Here is an 18,672-nt window from a genome sequence, read left to right as displayed (position 1 = left end):
TCAGAGATAATGAATATATTTGCGGTAATTGGCCAAGAATCCTTAGATTCTGGAAGAGTGCCAGAGGATTGGAAAACTGCCAAAGTAACATCCTTTTTTCAAAAAGGGAAGGAGACAAGGATAACTAAAGACTAATTAGCTTGACATCTGTTATTGGGGAAATGTTAGAAATTATTGTAATGGATGCAATAGCACAGTGTTTAAAATTAAAAATCGCACAACTCTCCGAAAGCAAGTGTGCCTCCAATTAAACCTGTTGGACTATAACCTGGTGTTGTGTGACTTTTAACTTTGTATACCCCACTTGTAAAAGCCAGCATCTCCAAATCATGACTACTATCGGCACAGTGTTTAGGGTGAGGAAGGAGATTCTGCTGAAACATTTTGAACAGTTGGAAGCCAAACTGAAAAGCAGAACCTCTAAAGTAAACAATCGCAATTGCTACCCGAGCCATGGGTAAATTGGCATTGGATAAATAAAGGAAAGGAGTTAAAGACATGGTTCAGAGATTGGTGTGGGAGGAATGGGTTTCAACTTGTTATGGACGAGCACCAGTACTGGAGCAGAAGGGAGCTGTCCTGGTGAGGCAGGCTTCACTTTCACTGTGCTGGGACCAGTGTCCTGGTGAATCAAAGAACTAGGGCTGCAGAACCCCACTGGTCCTCACCTATCACCCCACCAATCTCCATATACATCATATCATCCCTCGTCATTTCCGCCACCTCCAAACGGACCCCACCACCGGGGATATATTTCCCTCCCCTCCCCGATCAGCGTTCCGAAAAGACCACTCCCTCCGTGACTCCCTTGTCAGATCCACACCCCTCACCAACCCAACCTCCACTCCCGGCACCTTCCCTTGCAACCGCAAGAAATGCAAAACTTGCACCCGCACCTTCCCCCTTACTTCCCTCCAAGGCCTCAAGGGATCCTTCTATATCCACCACAAATTCACCTGCACCTCCAAACACATCATTTACTGCATCCGCTGCACCCGATGTGGCCTCCTCTATATTGGGGAGACAGGCCGCCTACTTGCGGAACATTTCGGAGAACACCCCTGGGTTACCCGGACCAACCAACCCAACCACCCCGTGGCTCAACACTTCAACTCCCCCTCCCACTCCACCAAGGACATGCAGGTCCTTGGACTCCTCCGTCGCCAGACCATGGCAACACAACGGCTGGAGGAAGAGCGCCTCATCTTCCGCCTAGGAACCCTCCAACCACAAGGGATGAACTCAGATTTCTCCAGTTTCCTCATTTCCCCTCCCCCCACCTTGTCTCAGTCCCAACCCTCGAACTCAGCACCACCTTCCTAACCTGCAATCTTCTTCCTGACCTCCCCCCACCCCCACTCCGGCCTATCACCCTCACCTTGACTTCCTCCCACCTATCACATTTCCAACGCCCCACCCCCAAGTCCCTCCTCCCTACCTTTTATCTTAGCCTGCTGGACACACTTTCCTCATTCCTGAAGAAGGGCTCATGCCCGAAACGTCAATTCTCCTGCTCCTTGGATGCTTCCTGACCTGCTGCGCTTTTCCAGCAACACATTTTCAGCTCTGATCTCCAGCATCTGCAGTCCTCACTTTCTCCTATGAGATGGAGTAAGTATAATAGCAAGAAATGAACTTGATCAAATGGTATAGAATCCTTACGGGTGGAGGTAAGAAATGAAAAAGGGAAGATGGCACAGTGGGAGTAATCTATAGGCTCCCTCACAGTAACTATAGGGTGGGGCAGAGAATAAATCAAGAGATAAGGAGAGTATGTAAAATAGGCAATCCATTAATCATGAGTGACTTTAATTTTCATTAGATTGATAAAGTCACATTAACAATGGTAGGCACAAGGAAGAATTCATAGAGTGTATTTAGGACAATTTCTTAAAACAATATATTGTGGATTCAACCAAGAAACAATTATTTTGGAGTTGATGTTGTGTAATGAGGCACATGTAATAAATGATGTCAGAGTAAAAGATGCCCTTGGAGGCAATGTTTATAACATAATATAATTTAACATTCAGTTTGAGAGGGAGGAACTCAGATCTAGAACAACTGTGCTAAACTTACAAAAAGGTAATTAGAAAGGGATGAGGGCAGAGCTAATAGTTTAGAGTCATAGTGTCATAGAGATGTACAGAAATAGACCATGCCGACCAGATATCCCAATCCAATCTAGTCCCACCTGCCAGCACTCGGCCCATGTCCCTGCAAATCCTTCCTATTCATAAACCCATCCAAATGCCTTTTAAATGTTGCAATTATACCAGCCTCCACCACATCCTCTGGCAGCTCATTCCATACACGTACCACCCTCTGTGTGAAAAAGTTGCCCCTTAGGTCTCTTTTATATCTTTCCCCTCTCACCCTAAACCTAAGCCCTCTAGTTCTGGAATCCCCCACCCCCAGGGAAAAGACTTTGTCTATCTATCCTATCTATGCTCCTCATAATTTTGTAAACCTCTATAAGGTCACCCCTCAGCCTCCACGCTCCAGGGAAAACAGCCCAACCTGTCCAGCCTCTCTCTGTAGCTCAGATCCTCCAACCCTGGCAACATCCTTATAAATCTTTTCTGAATCCTTTCAAGCATCACAACATCTTTCCGATAGGAAGGAGACCAGAACTGCACGTAATATTCCAACAGTGACCTGACCAATGTCCTGTACAGCCGCAACATGACCTCCCAACGTCTGTACTCAATACTCTGACCAATAAAGGAAAGCATACCAAATGCCTACTTTACTATCCTATCTACCTGCAACTCCACTTTCAAGGAGCTATGAACCTGCACTCCAAGGTCTCTTTGTTCAGCAACACTCCCTGGGACCTTACCATTAAGTGTATAAGTCCTGCAAGGATTTGCTTTCCCAAAATGCAGCACCTCACATTTATCTAAATTAATTTCCATCTGCCACTTCTCAGCCCATTGGCCCATCTAATCAAGATTCTGTTGTAATCTCAGGTAACCTTCTTCACTGTCCACTACACCTCCAATTTTGGTGTCATCTGCAAACTTACTAACTGTACCTCTTATGCTCGCATTCAAATCATTTATGTAAATGACAAAAAGTAGAGAGCCCAGCATTGATCCTTGTGGCACTCCATTGGTCACAGGCCTCCAGTCTGAAAAACAACCCTCCGCCACCACCCTCTGTCTTCTACCTTTGAGCCAGTTCTCTATCCAAATGGCTAGCTCTCCCTGTATTCCGTGAGATCTAACCTTGCTAATCAGTCTCCCATGGGGAGCCTTGTCAAACGCCTTACTGAAGTCCATATAGATCACATCTACCGCTCTACCCTCATCAACCCTCTTTGTTACTTCTTCAAATAATTCAATCAAGTTTGTGATACATGATTTCCCACGCACAAAGCCATGTTGACTATCACTAATCAGTCCTTGCCTTTCCAAATACATGCACATCCTGTCCCTCAGGATTCCCTCCAACAACTTGCCCTCCATCAACATCAGAATCACTGGTCTTTAGTCAGGGAAATGGTTTTGTCAGTAAAAACAGTTGAGGAGCGATTGCGAATATTTAAGATAATAGTTCATAGTTCAAAACAAAAACATATCCCAGAGAGAGAAGGATTGTGGGAAAGGGGTGCACTAACCATGGTTAACTAAAGGTAGCATCGAGTGGGGCAAAGATTATGAATAAGCTAGAGGATTGGCTAAGTTTAAAAACTAACAAATCAAATTAAAATGGGACGTGAATAAACTTTGAGGGTAAACTTGCATGTAATACCAAAATGGGCAGCAAGAATTTCTCTAAAATATGTAGAAAGTAAGAAAGAAGCCAAAGTGAACATAGACACTTAGAGAACGAGGCTGGGGGATCTCGGAAATGGCAGGGAAGTTGAATAAATGTCTTCACAGTAGACAACAGAAATTGGCCAGATTGGATTTGTCCTGCTTTTTATGCACAGGACATATCTGGGCAATTTTCCACATTGTCAGGTAGATATTGGCTCACGGCATGGCAGTTTCTAAAACTAGGACTATTAGGACTATTGCCAGAATGTTTTAAAGGCCCATAGTCTTTGCAGTATCCAGCACCTCCAATTGTTTCTTGATAACATGTGGAGTGAATCAAATTGGCTAAGGCTGGACTCTGTGGTGCTGGGGACCACTGGAGGAGGCCAAGATGGATCAGCCACTCGGTGCTGTGAATGCTTCAGCTTTATCTTTTGTACTGCTGTGCTAGACTCTTCCATCATTGAGGTTGGGGATGTTTGAGGAGCTTCCTTCTCCAGTGAGTTGTTTAAATGTCCACCACCATTCACAACTAGATGTAGCAAAACTCCAGAACTTCAACCTGATCTTGGTTGTGATTGCTTAGCTCTGTCTATCACTTGTTGGAGTTGAAAAGGGTGACATTGGAAAAGCACTGCAGGTCAGGCAGCATCTCATGAAGGGCTTACGCCTGAAACATCGACTTTCCTGCTCTTCGGATGCTGCTTGACCTGCTGTGCTTTTCCAGCACCACACTTTTGGACTCTGACTCTGCAGTCCTTACTTTCTCCCCTGTCTACCACTTACTGCTGATGCTGTTTGGCACACAGGTCATCCTGTTTGGCAGCTCCATCAGGTTGACTCCTCATCTTCAGGTATGCCTGGTGCTGCTCCTGCAGGACCCACTGTAGTACAAATTCTTCAGGAAAAAAAAACATTCAGAATCACAGTCCTCTGACCCAGACCCCTGGCCTCCAGCCTGTAGTCGGCCTCAGTCCAAGGCTGGCGAGGTGGGGAAATGGCTCTGGAATCACCTTGGTGCCAGAAAGCAACATTTCAAGCCAAGGGGCCGCTATACTGGGCCAGGCCGGGCCAGGAGATGGCTAATGGAGGCCGTGGAAGGAGTCACTGCCAACAAACCCCTTTATTCACTCCCCATTTTAATTTGTTTTGTTGGTTCTTAAACTTCCCCAATCCTCTAGCTTACTCGTAATCTTTGCCACGCTCGATGCTACATTGAGGTTAACCATGGTTAGTTCACCCCTTTCCTGCAATCCTTCTTTCTCTCTGGGATAGATTTTTGTTTTGAGCTATGAACTATTATCTTTAATATTTGCCAGCGTTCCTCAACTGTTTTTACTGATAAAACCCTCTCCCTGAGGGAGTCACTGCCATTCCCTCCAACATTGTTCCACAACCCTCCACATACACTCTGAGCTCATTCCACACCTTTCAATGTACTTGGCCTCCTCCCCCGACTCCCCCACCCCCACTCTGTGTTGATTTCCCCCCACTCAGAAAACAGTGATTCCCCAACAGTCCCTCCAGCCCGCCACCCTCCAAATGAGCAATGCAGGCATCCTACCCCAGACCCCCATTCACCCCGGGACTGTGAGCAGTATGTGTACGACCCCCATGACAGACAATACCCAATTCCCCTGACCGCTGCCCCAGGCCCAGCAGCACAGGTTGCCTGGCTGAATTGTCAATGAGCTAACAGGCCTGACACAGCATAGAATCGTGGAGTCATACAGTACTGAAACAGGCTCTTCGGCCCATCTCAGCGATGCCAGCCACGTTTCCTAAACTGAACTAGTCCCATTTGCCTGTGTTTGACCCATAGCCCTCTAAACCTTTCCTAACCATGGACCTGTTCAAATGCCTTTTATACATTGTAATTGTACTCTCTTCAGCACTTACTATTTATTCCATACACATACCACCCACTGCATGAAGAAGTTGCTCCTTAAGTCCCTTTTCAATCCATACCCTCTCATTTTAAACCTATGCCCTCTAGTTTTAGACTGCCCCACCCCACCCTGGGAAAAAAGTCCTTGGCTATTCACCCTATCCATGCCCCTCAGGATTTTATAAGTCTCTTAAAACTCACTCCTCAGTCTCTGACACTCTAGGGAAAAAGGTGCCAGGTTTTCCAGCCTCTCCCTATAGCTCAAACCCTCCAGTGCCAGTAATATCCTTGTAAATCTTGTTTGCAGAGGCTGGAATGCTCAGAGTGTTCAGGAGGTGTTAAGAGAGCAAGTGATCAACCCTGAGATGGAGCCTAGTCCAATCCATGAGCCAGGTACAATGTTCCTTTACAGTTGCCAGTGGGCCCTGCAGTCCAACTCAGTGCCTTCAGAGGTGCCATGGTAGTTGGGAGGGGATGCCAAACGCCAAAGTCTGTGGTTTGTGTCCCTGCAGCGTGCCCTGAGATGTGTTTGCCACTGAGTGACATTGAGACTCCTCATGGGCAGCAATCAGCTGAAATCACTGGTTCTCACTGTTTAGCTTGGAGCATCCAGGGTGAAAGGATCCTGAGTATGAACAAGGTGCTCATTATTAATAATGAGCAATAATCCCCCTTTATTGGCAATCCCGTTGGTGGCCAGTGAGAAACTTGCCTCAGTGTCTGGCAAAAAGCACAAGCAATGGAGCAAGGCGCGGTGAGTGTTGAGATGGGCCCTCGCCAGATTTCTCACACGGTTCTGACACAAATCTCACTATAGCCCACATCACCCAGATCCTACCAGGGTCCACTCTGTTATTCTTATCATTCTATACAAGTATACACTTAGCAGCATGTACCGTATATTTATGTTTTGTATGTAAGTATCCACATGGATATGTGTTTCTGCATATTACTACGCAGAAGTGAATAAACTCCACATTTCCCCGCATTCCACACTTTAATTCTCTTGTGTGTCTGATTATAGTCCACTTGTCACCTTCTTGTCCACTCATGGAACCTCTCCATATCTCTTTTACCTCTTTGTGTCCTCCCCACAGCTTATATTCCGTGGATACAGCCTTAGAATTAGAGGGGATCAATTCAGAACAGAAATGCGGAGACATCTCTTCAGCCAGAGAGTGGTGGGCCTGTGGAATTCATTGCCACAGGGTGCAGTGGAGGCCGGGTCGCTAAATGTCTTCAAGGCAGAGATTGATAGATTCTTGATGTCACAAGGAATAAAGGGCTACGGGGAGAATGCTGGTAAGTGGAGTTGAAATGCCCATCAGCCATGATTGAATGGCGGAGTGGGCTCGGTGGGCCGAATGGCCTTACTTCCACTCCTATGTCTTATGGTCTTTTATTCCCTCTCAGCTTTGTATCATCGGTGACCATAGAGACATTATCATTCATGTCAGCTGCCAATGGCTGAGCTTCAAGGACTGAGACCTGATTGAAAATCACTTTTTTCCACCCTCTGATTTTTCTCTTTTAACCGACTCTCTATCTAATCCATCAGCCCCTTCCCAAGGGCCCTTGTGTGGTCCTCCAGTTATCTGCCCATTCTTTACATTTGCAGCCTTTGTGTAGAGCTGCAGAAAATGGGGGAGATACTAAATGAGCATTTTGCATCAGTATTTACTGTGGAAAAGAATATGGAGGAAATAGATGGTGACATCTTGCAAAATGTCCAGATTACAGAGGAGGAAGTGCTGGATGTCTTGAAACGAATAAAGTTGGATAAATCCCCAGGGCCTGATCAGGTGTAAGCTAGAACTTTATGGGAAGCTAGAAAAGTGATTGCTGGGGTCCTTGTCGAGATATTTGTATCATCGATAGTCACAAGTGAGGTGCCGGAAGACTGGAGGTTGGCAAACGTAGTGCCACTATTTAAAAAGGAGAAGCCAGGGAACTATAGACTGGTGAGCCTGACGTCGGTGGTGGGCAAGTTGTTGGAGGGAATCCTGAGGGACAGGATGTACATGTATTTGGAAAGGCAAGGACTGATTAGGGATAGTCAACATGGCTTTGTGCGTGGGAAATCATGTCTCACAAATTTGATTGAGTTTTTTGAAGGAGTAACAAAGAGAATTGATGAAGGCAGAGCAGTAGATGTGATCTGTATGGACTTCAGTAAGGCGTTCGACAAGGTTCCCCATGGGAGACTGATTAGCAAGGTTAGATCTCAAGGAATACAGGGAGAACTAGCCATTTGGATACAGAACTGGCTCAAAGGTAGAAGACAGAGAGTGATGGTGGAGGGTTGTTTTTCAGACTGGAGGCCTGTGACCAGTGGAGTGCCACAACGATCGGTGCTGGGCCCTCTACTTTTTGTCATTTACATAAATGATTTGGATGTGAGGATAAGAGGTACAGTTAGTAAGTTTGCAAATGACACCAAAATTGGAGGTGTAGTGGACAGCGAAGAGGGTCACCTCAGATTACAACAGGATCTTGACCAGATGGGCCAATGGGCTGAGAAGTGACAGATGGAGTTTAATTCAGATAAATGCGAGATGCTGCATTTTGGGAAAGTAAATCTTAGCAGGACTTATACACTTAATGGTAAGGTCCTAGGGAGTGTTGCTGAACAAAGAGACCTTGGAGTGCAGGTTCATAGCTCCTTGAAAGTAGAGTCGCAGGTAGATAGGATAGTGAAGTAGGCGTTTGGTATGCTTTCCTTTATTGGTCAGAGTATTGAGTACAGGAGTTGGGAGGTCATGTTGCGGCTGTACAGGACATTGGTTAGGCCACTGTTGGAATATTGCTTGCAATTCTGGTCTCCTTCCTATCAGAAAGATGTTGTGAAATTTGAAAGGGTTCAGAAAAGATTTACAAGGATGTTGCCAGGGTTGGAGGATTTGAGCTACAGGGAGAGGCTGGACAGGCTGGGACTGTTTTCCCTGGAGTGTCGGAGGCTGAGGGGTGACCTTATAGTGGTTTACATAATTATAAGGGGCAAGGATAGGTTAAATAGACAGTCTTTTCCCTGGGATTGGGGAGTCCAGAACTAGAGGACATAGGTTTAGGGTGAGAGGGGAAAAATATAAAAGAGATTTAGGGTGTAGGTTTGCTCGCTGAGCTGTAGGTTTGATATCCAGTCGTTTCATTACCTGGCTAGGTAACATCATCAGTCCTGTTGTCTCCTGCTTTCTATTTAAATGTTTGTCCTGGATGGGGATCCTGGGGTTTGTGATGATGTCATTTCCTGTTCATTTTCTGAGAGGTTGATAGATGGTATCTAGGTCTATGTGTTTGTTTATGGCATTGTGGTTGGAGTGCCAGGCCTCTAGGAATTCTCTGGCATGTCTTTGCTTAGCCTGTCCCAGGATAGATGTGTTGTCCCAGTTGAATTGGTGGTTTTTCTCATCTGTGTGTAGGGCTACGAGGGAGAGAGGGTCGTGTCTTTTTGTGGCTAGCTGGTGTTCGTGTATCCTGGTGGCTAACTTTCTTCCTGTTTGTCCTACATAGTGTTTGTGGCAGTCCTTGCATGGAATTTTGTAGATGACGTTGGTTTTGTCCATGGGATGTACTGGGCCTTTTAAGTTTGTTAGTTTTTGTTTGAGAGTGTTGGTGGGTTTGTGTGCTACTAGGATTCCGAGGCGTCTTAGTAGTCTGGCTCAAAAAAAATATGAAAGAGACCTAAGGGACAACTTTTTCACACAGAGTGTGGTACGTGTATGGAATGAGCTGCTAGAGGATGTGGTGGAGGCTGGTACAATTGCAACATTTAAGAAGCATTTGGATGAGTATAAGAATAGGAAGGGTTTGGAGGGATATGGGCCGGGTGCTGGCAGGTGGGACTAGATTGGGTTGGGATATCTGGTTGGCATGGACGAGTTGGACCGAAGGGCCTGTTTCTGTGCTGTACATCCCTATGACTCTATTTTCAAAGCTCTCGACCAGATTTACCAGGCAGGATTACCCGTTCAGAAAACCATCCTACCTCTGACTAATCATATTTCAAACTGATCTTTGAACACTCCGTTAATAACTCTTGATAGAATTTTCTGGAATGGCTGATGTCAAGACAACTGATCGGTAGTTTTCCATTTAGTCCTTCAAAATCACAGAGTCATATAGCATAGAAACACTCCCATTGATCCACCATCTCTCTGCAGTAAACTACCCAAAGCCCATTCACCTGCCATAGCCTACTGTTCCCTGGCATTTTAAGTGCTCATCCAGATGTTTCTTAAATGTTGCCATGGTACCTGCCTCCACTAACCTTCTCAGGCAGTCAGCTCCATACTTTTACCACCCTCTCGATGAAACAAAACAACCTCCTATTTCCTCTAAACCACTTACTCCTCACCTTAAATGTCTGCCCTCTGATCTTAGATACGTCTTTCAATCTTGACCTGTGTTTTACTCGTTAGGTCCACGCCCCTCACCAACCCACCCTCCCCTCCTGGCACCTTCTCTTGCCACTGCAAGAGGTGTAAAACCTGCACCCACACTTCCCCCATCATCTTCGTCCATCTCCTGTATATTGGGGAGACTGGGGATCATTTCAGAGCATATCCCCATCTCCAGGGCACACGCAGTAAATCAACCCCACCGTCCCATCGCTGAACACTTCAACTCCACCTCTCACTCCGCCAAGGACATGCAAGTCCTGGGCCTCCTCCACTGCCAAACTCTAGCCAACCAACGCCTGGAGGAAGAACACTTCATCTTAAGCCTGGGAACCCTCTAATCACATGGGATCAATATGGATTTCTCCAGTTTGGTGACCTCCCTACACCCCCCACCTTATCCCAGATCCAACCTTCCAACTCAGCACCTCCTTCTTGACCTGCCCCACCTGTCCATCTTCATTCCCATCTATCCGCTCCACCCTCCTCTCCGATCTGTCACTTTCACCATCCACCTTCATCTACCTATCACCTTTCCCGCTACCTTCCCCCCAGCTCCACACCCCTCCCATTTATCTCCCAGTCCCCTTCATTTCCGATGAAGAGCTTATGCTCAAAATGTTGACTGTCCTGTTCCTTGGATGATGCCTGACCTGCTGTGCTTCTCCAGCACCACATTTTTTGACTGTTCTAGAGTTTGTTACTTTCCAATCCACTGGAACTATTCTCAGATCTGGGAATCTTAGAATAGAATCATAGAATCCCTTCAGTGTAGAAGCAGGCCATTCAGTCCATCGAGTCAGCACTGACCTCCAAAGAGCATCCCACCTTATCCCTGTAACCCTGCGGTTCCCTAGCCTGCACATCCTTGGACACTATGGGCATTTTCCCATGGCCAACCCGCCCTAACCTGCATGTCTCTAGACTGTGGGAGGGAACCGGAGAACCCAGAGAAAACTCACCTTGTTTCATTTTTAAATTCCTTCATGGAATGTGGGTGACATTTCTGGAGTAATAGGGTAAGAAAATGGGTCTGGGTGGGATACTCTACGGAGGGTCGGTGTGGACTTGATGGGCCAAATGGCCTGTTTCCATATTGTGGGGATTCTATGGTTCTATGATATGTCAGGGCCAGCACATCTTGCCCATCCCTAATTGCCCTTGAGGCTATTTCAGAGGGCAGTTAAAGGTCAGTCATATTGCCTTGGTCTGGAGTCACATGTAGGGCAGACCAGGCTTAATTGGAAGGGGTGGTTCCAGCAATCAGGGAATGCTCCATTACTGTGAGATTCTTTTCCCATTCCAGATGTAACGAATTGGTTAATCTGGGCTATTAATTCAGTGACGTTATGCCCATGCAGGTATGAAAGGCCCCTGTAATGATACCCTCGCTGCTGTTTCATCTTCTTTTCGAATTTTCTGCTATAACCCATCGTATCCAGAAGATTTGTCAGCTTTGGCCTTTTCATACCCCCACCCCCGAACCTTTCCTCTCTAATGTTAATTGCTTTGAGTTCTTCGCTATTGTTTCCATCGTTGTAGAGTTTGCGATTGAGCTTTAGAGTAAAAATTGAGGTCTGCAGATGCTGGAGATCAGAGCTGAAAATGTGTTGCTGGTTAAAGCACAGCAGGTCAGGCGGCATCCAAGGAACAGGAAATTCGACGTTTCAGGCACAAGCCTGAAATGCCTTTTCCTGATGAAAGGCTTGTGCCCGGAACATCGAATTTCCTGTTCCTTGGATGCTGCCTGACCTGCTGCGATTGAGCTTTAGAGGTTGACGTTTCACCAAACTGACTGGCATGGCGTGTGGCACAGTGATGACAATGACCTGTGGACCCATTGCTCGGGGAAGTGTCTCTCACTCAGGCCTACCTCAGGTGGGACTCCCAGAGCAGGGCTCCCACACAGCTGCCCTCCGTGCCCTCCACTCTGAAGAACTTTTTCACATCCCTCTTGAACATTCACGGCCTCCAAGGCTGTGATGGGCTGTGATGGCCTCTTCCTGTGTCGTACTGTTACTTTGTTCTCAGCTAAACCTCACCTTCAGGCCTGTGGGCTGTCAGAGGGAGGCAGAGAATCAAGCCAGGAGCAGGGAGTGAGGAGCAGTTGTGACCGGACTGAGGCAGTGAATGCTCATTGCTGAATAAGTGGGGAGGGGGTCGCAGTGGTTGGGGGTGTCCCCACATATTACTGGTGATATTCTCACCCTGACACAGGTAACAGTCACTCCTCACTGAGCCCCCGGGCAAAGCAGGCACATCTGCCGAATGCTAACGGTGTGGACAAGCAAAGAGACCAATCACTGAGTCATACAGCATGGAGCCAGACCCTTCGGTCCAACTCGTCCATGCTGACCCGATATCCTAACCTAATCTAGTCCCATTTACAGTCATAGAGATGTACAGCATGGAGCCAGACCCTTCGGTCCAACTCGTCCATGCTGACCATTTTCCCAAACTAAACGAGTCCCACCAGCCTGTGCTTGGCTCATATTCCTCGAGGTCTAGATTACAGTGGTGCTGGAAAATCACGGCATGTCAGGCAGCATCCAAGGAGTAGGAAAATCGACGTTTTGATCAGGACCAATGAAGGGCTTTTGCCCGAAATGTCGATTTTCCTGCTCCTCGGATGCTGCGCTTTTCCAGCACCACTCTAATCTAAACTCTGATTTCCAGCATCTGCAGTCCTCACTTTTGCCATATCCCTCCAAACCTTTCCTATTCATGACCCTATCCAAATGGTGGTAACTGCACCCACATCCACCACTTCCTCTGGCAGTTCATTCCACACACAGACACACAGATGTGGGCAGCATGGTGGCATAGTGGTTAGCACTGCTGCCTCACAGCGCCAGAGACCCGGGTACAATTCCTGCCTCAGGCGACTCTCTGTGTGGAGTTTGTACATTCTCCCTGTGTCTGCGTGGGTTTTCTCCGGGTGCTCTGGTTTCCTCCCACAATCCAAAAATGTGCAGGTTAGATGAATTGGCCATGCTAAATTGCCCGTAGTGTTAGGTGAAGGGGTAAATGTAGGAGTGTGGGTCTGAGTGGTATGCGGGTCGGTGTGGACTTGTTGGGCCGAAGGGCCTGTTTCCATACTGTAAGTAATCTAATCTTGAACCACTCTCTGTATTGAAAAATTGCTCCTCATTTTTTAAATCCTTTTCCTCCCACCAGAAAAATGGATCCCCTAATTTTGATCTCCCTCATCCTGAGGTAAAGACCATTGTTCATTTACCTATGGCCCTGAATCAAGGCCCCCCCTTCACCATCCTACACTGCAATGAAAATGTCAGCATCTTCGCGAAATGTGTATCTTTGGGAAGGGATTGGAGGTCTCCTGAGGTGACACAAACTCCTGCACCAGCTGCCATCCAAGCACAGATAGTGGCTGTGTGATGGAGGATCTGCAGTACAGTGCAGGCCATCGACACACAAACATCGCCAACAAATCCAACAGAGAGGTTGGGAAGAAATCTCTGTGCCCCCAACAGGGTGATGGCAGTAAATCCTCTGAGCAGTAAAGGGAAAGCCAGAGAGATGTCTCAATGAGGGGGGACAGACAGAGGTACGGGGGAACTGTAAACATCAGTACAGAGCGTCCTTCTATAAAGCGATGGGTGAGTTCTGGTGCAATCCCATGTTATCAAAAAATTACACTTTGGAAACAATGCTTCTGTTGGTAATGTAATTGCGTTACAATCACATGTTTTAAAAGTTCGCATTTCAGAAACAGCGTCCTCAATTCGTCAATCATGTTACAGTGCATTCTCGTTGAGGAACCGTGTGTTATAGAAGGACGAACTGGGTGGATTGACTGGTCTCTGCAGTAAATTATGTGAGTCTTGGTGCGCTGCACCTCCTCACACACATTGTGACGGACAGGATCAGCTTCTACAGATCATGACAAGTTTTTCAAAGTAACTGGGCTGAGTGTGTGTGAATGAAACACACATTGTGTACACCCCAGCTCTCACCAGACCACAGGCTCACCTTCCACTTCATTCCATCCTGGGTCACCCCAAACTCAGCTGGCACGCACCCCCCCCCCCCCACCCCCCTGCCCCGGGCTAACTCATCTCCCCCTTGTGTCTGCCTGGGTCCCCCTAGAATATTCTCACTGGGTTAAAGGTGCTACAGAAATGGCGGCTCCTATCCCAGTCCCCTTCAGGTTTTTGGGCAGTGTCACCGTCTGCCTCTAGTCAGCCTCTGTATTATTTGTTGCCATGTTGTTCACCCTCGGTGTACATGCCCAATCCCTCTCCACCCCCACAACCTCCTCCAGTGAGAGACCCTTGGATGTGCTCGCTACAGGCTGCACTGCTCCAGTGTAGACCCCATCAGACACTCCACCCCCACCCCCCCCACCATGTCATGTCCACCTGCCAAAGTCTCCCCCAGCTTACATCCCATTGGCCCATCAAGGTGTCTCCCTGCAGTGTACAGGCTTCATCAGGGGCTCTCACTGAGGGGCACGGTGTCTCCCGCAGTCAGTATCCCACACCCCTGACGCTCCAGCCCAATCCCTTCACCCTGACAAACCCTCCCTCCATCCTGGAAGAAGCTACCTCGTTACTGCACACAACGACCCGACCTGACAGAAGTGACAGCTCATAGAGTCATACATATGTACAGCATGGAAACAGACCCTTCGGTCCAATCTGTCCATTCCGACCAGATATCCCAACCCAATCTAGTCCCACCTACCAGCGCCCGGCCGTATCCCTCCAAACCCTTCCTATTCATATACCCATCCAAATGCCTCTTAAATGTTGCAATTGTACCAGCCTCCACCACATCCTTTGGCAGCTCATTCCATACATATACCACCCTCTGCGTGAAAAGTTGCCCCTTAGGTCTCTTTTATATCTTTCCCCTCTCAACATAAACCTATATTCTCTAGTTCTGGACTCCCCGACCCCAGGGAACAGACTTTGTCTATTTATCCTATCCATGCCCCTCATAATTTTGTAAACCTCTATAAGGTCACCCCTCAGCCTCCACGCTCCAGGGAAAACAGCCCCAGCCTATTCAGCTGAGATCCTCCAATCCTGGCAACATCCTTGTAAATCTTTTCTGAACCCTTTTAAGTTTCACAACATCTTTGCAATAGGATGGCGACCAGAATTGCACACAATATTCCAACAGTGGCCTAACCAATGTCCTGTACAGCCATAACATGACCTCCCAACTCCTGTACTCAATACTCTGACCAATAAAGGAAAGCATACCAAATACCTTCTTCACTATCCTATCTACCTGCGACACGCTGGGAAAGTCACTCTGAGTGGCAAGGCAACTGATGACCAAAGCAAGTATAAAGGCAGAGCTCCTCACGGTGAGTGTGCAGCAATGTTATATCATCCCATGCTGTCTCTCAGGAAGAGCTTCCACCTCTGGGGATGGGAATGGGGATGGCAATGGGAGGGAGGGAGACAGTGGAGAGCATATGGACGTGGGGGCATGGAGGGGTGTTTTGGGGGGGGAACAATTTGTTGATAGAGCAGTCTCTCTCTTTTGGCTGGTCGGCCAGGACCGCCCTGTATCCCCAGGAGGTTTTAAAGGAACCCAGGCAAAAAGTTTCCAAAAGGTGCAGGAGTGGTTTCCATGGTGACCCCGAGGCCCACATTTCTCCATCAGCCACTGTTAGTCAAGTTAAGATCATGCGGGGATGATCAGGTTCCTGTTTTGGGAGCTTCCTGTGCGCAAATTGGCCGCTGTGTTTCCTGTGGCGTTGACAGGGTCTGTCCTTCTGCACAGAAGGCTGAGTGGTCGCCTGGCAGAGATCTTTCAGGGAAAGCCTTTACCTTTTGTGGGAATGATCAGGGCCATGGGAATCAAGAAAATCAGGGAAGCAGCCTCCTTAGAGAATGGAAAAAATGTGGGGAGCTGGGGGGAAAGGTGCTTCACTCCCACAGGGAGTGGGGGAGGGGGAATGTGAGACTCACTCCCACAGGGAATGGTGGGGGAATGTGGGGCTCACTCCCACAGGGAATGGGGAGAATATGAGTTTCACTCTCACAGGGAATGGGGGGGGCAATGTGGGACTCACTCCCACAGGGAATAGGGGGAATGTGGGGCCCACTCCCACAGGGAATGGGGGGCAATGTGTTACTCATTCCCACAGGGAAAGGGGAGAATGTGAGTTTCACTCTCACAGGGAATGGGGTGGGGCAATGTGGGACTCACTCCCACAGGGAATGGGGGGGCAATGTGGGACTCACTCCCATTGGAATGGGGAGAGGATGTGGGACTCAATCCCACAAGGAAAGGGGAGAATGTGAGTTTCACTCTCACAGGGAATGGGGGGGCAATGTGGGACTCACTCCCACAGGGAATAGGGGGAATGTGGGACTCACTCCCACAGGGAATAGGGGGAATGTGGGACTCACTCCCACAGGGAATAGGGGGAATGTGGGACTCACTCCCACAGGGAGTGGGGAGAGAATGTGGGACTCGCTGCCACAGGGAATGGAGGGGGGTTAATGTGGGACTCACTTCCACAGGGAGTGGGGGGGGAATGTGCGGCCCACTCCCACAGGGAATGGGGGTTGGGGAATGTGGGACTCGCTTCCACAGGGAGTGGGAGGAATGTGGGGCTCACTCCCACAGAGAATGGGGGTTGGGGAATGTGGGACTCACTTCCACAGGGATTGGGGGGAATGTAGGATTCACTCCCACAGGGTGTGGAGGGGGAATGTGGGACTCACTCCCACAGGGAGTGGGGGGGGAGGGAATGTGGGACTCACTCCCACAGGGAATGGGGGGGGAATGTGGGATTCACTCCCACAGACTGTGGAGGGGGGAATGTGGGACTCACTCCTACAGAGAGTGGGGGGGAATGTGGACCTGCCCCCACTCTTGTGATGGTGGTGTATAAATGAAGTTTCATCTTTTCTCTCAACAAGCAACTTGGAGTCAAATGTAATGAAGAAGACTTTCTGACAGGTGAAAATATTGGAAGCTAAGAACATCCATTGAGTCTCCACAAAATATGTGCAAACTGGATCTTACCGCACCAGGCTCAGCTTTCACACTGGAGAAGTATGGGATTAAAAATGTCCAGGACTGAGTTCCTGTGTGAACAGAGCTCAGTATAAAACAAAGACAGAAAAATGCTGGGAAGTCCTGGCACCTGTAACTGCAAGAAACGGAGTGAATATCTCTAGTCTAATTTGTCTGTTCTTTAGATGGTGATACCATGGCACTGTCGCTGGATGAGTAATCCATTAGATCCCAGGCTCCGGTGAAAGAGGTTCGAACTCTACTGTGACAGTTGGGGGAGTTTAAAGTCACTGAATAGAACCTGGAATCAAAAACTAGTCTCAGTGATGATGGCCATCGATTGCCTGGTCTCTTTGAGGAAGGAAATCTGCCGTCCTTTCCTGGTCTGGCCCGTATGAGACTCCAGACCCACAGCAATGTACTTCATACTTAACTGTCCTCTGGATAATAAATACTGGCCTCATCCCGTGACAGAATAAGAATAAAACATTCAACTCGAAACATTTCTCTCTCTACAGAAGCTGCCAGATCTGTTGGGTTTCTGCAGCACTTTCTGTTTTTGTTTCATACCTGTGGTAGTCAACATTCTGTTTTATTTTCGGAACGGGTAGAAAACTCATTGTGGAAACTTACTTTTCCGAGTCCCATGTGGTCCCGAGGTTGGTGTAACTCAGAGAACAGGCAGAGCTGAGCTGGAAAGCATCGAAAAACACCTGGGAGCTCTGCGCTGTCACCTCATTGTGAGTGTGTTATTGTGTTGTAGCAGCACCCCACCCTTACACACAGTGGGCAGCTCCTGACCTTACAGGGTAGGACAACTGTTGTACTCTGACCAGCCCCTGGGGACCTCATTAAATGGGATGTTTGTGAGCTGGTCTTGGCTCCATCGATATTTCCATTTGACTGCCTGAGCTTGATAAAAACAAATTTTAACCCCTTCAGTGTGAGTTTCAACTTTTTACATTCCTTGTTCTCCAGAATTATGCAACAAATTAAAATAAGATCTTTGCAAATACACCAGTTAAGTAACAATGGAATTATAACAGCGCAGGAGTCCACTCAGACTAGCACGCCTGCACTGGTTCTATTACCTCGTGCCAATTTCCCTCCAATCACACCATTTCTAATCAAATAATCACCAATATTCTCTTGAATGCTTCAGTTGAAATTGCCTGCACCATGTCTCCATGCAGTGTATTCCAGACTCTAACTACTCTCTGAGAATAAAGCTTTTCTTATATTGCCCTTGCTTTATTTGCACATGACCTTGAATTCATGCCCTCTTGTTCTTTTTCCTATATGAGGGGGCATAGCTTTAAATTAAGAGGAGGTAGGTATAGGATAGATGTCAGGGGTAGATTCTTTACTCAGTGAGTCGTGAGTTCATGGAATGCCCTGCCAGTAGCAGTGGTGGACTCTCCCTCTTTATGGGCATTTAAACGGGCATTGGATAGGCATATGGAGGATAGTGGGCTAGTGTAGGTTAGGTGGGTTTGGATCGGCGCAACATCGAGGGCCGAAGGGCCTGTACTGCGCTGTATTTTTCTATGTTCTATGTTCCCTTTTACAAGTGGGAACAGCTCCTCCCTACCGACTCTATCCAGTCTGCTCATGGTTT

Source organism: Hemiscyllium ocellatum, chromosome 33 (assembly GCF_020745735.1).
Source record: "Hemiscyllium ocellatum isolate sHemOce1 chromosome 33, sHemOce1.pat.X.cur, whole genome shotgun sequence".
NCBI classification, from domain to species: domain Eukaryota; kingdom Metazoa; phylum Chordata; class Chondrichthyes; order Orectolobiformes; family Hemiscylliidae; genus Hemiscyllium; species Hemiscyllium ocellatum.
This window is presented reverse-complemented; position numbering follows the sequence as displayed.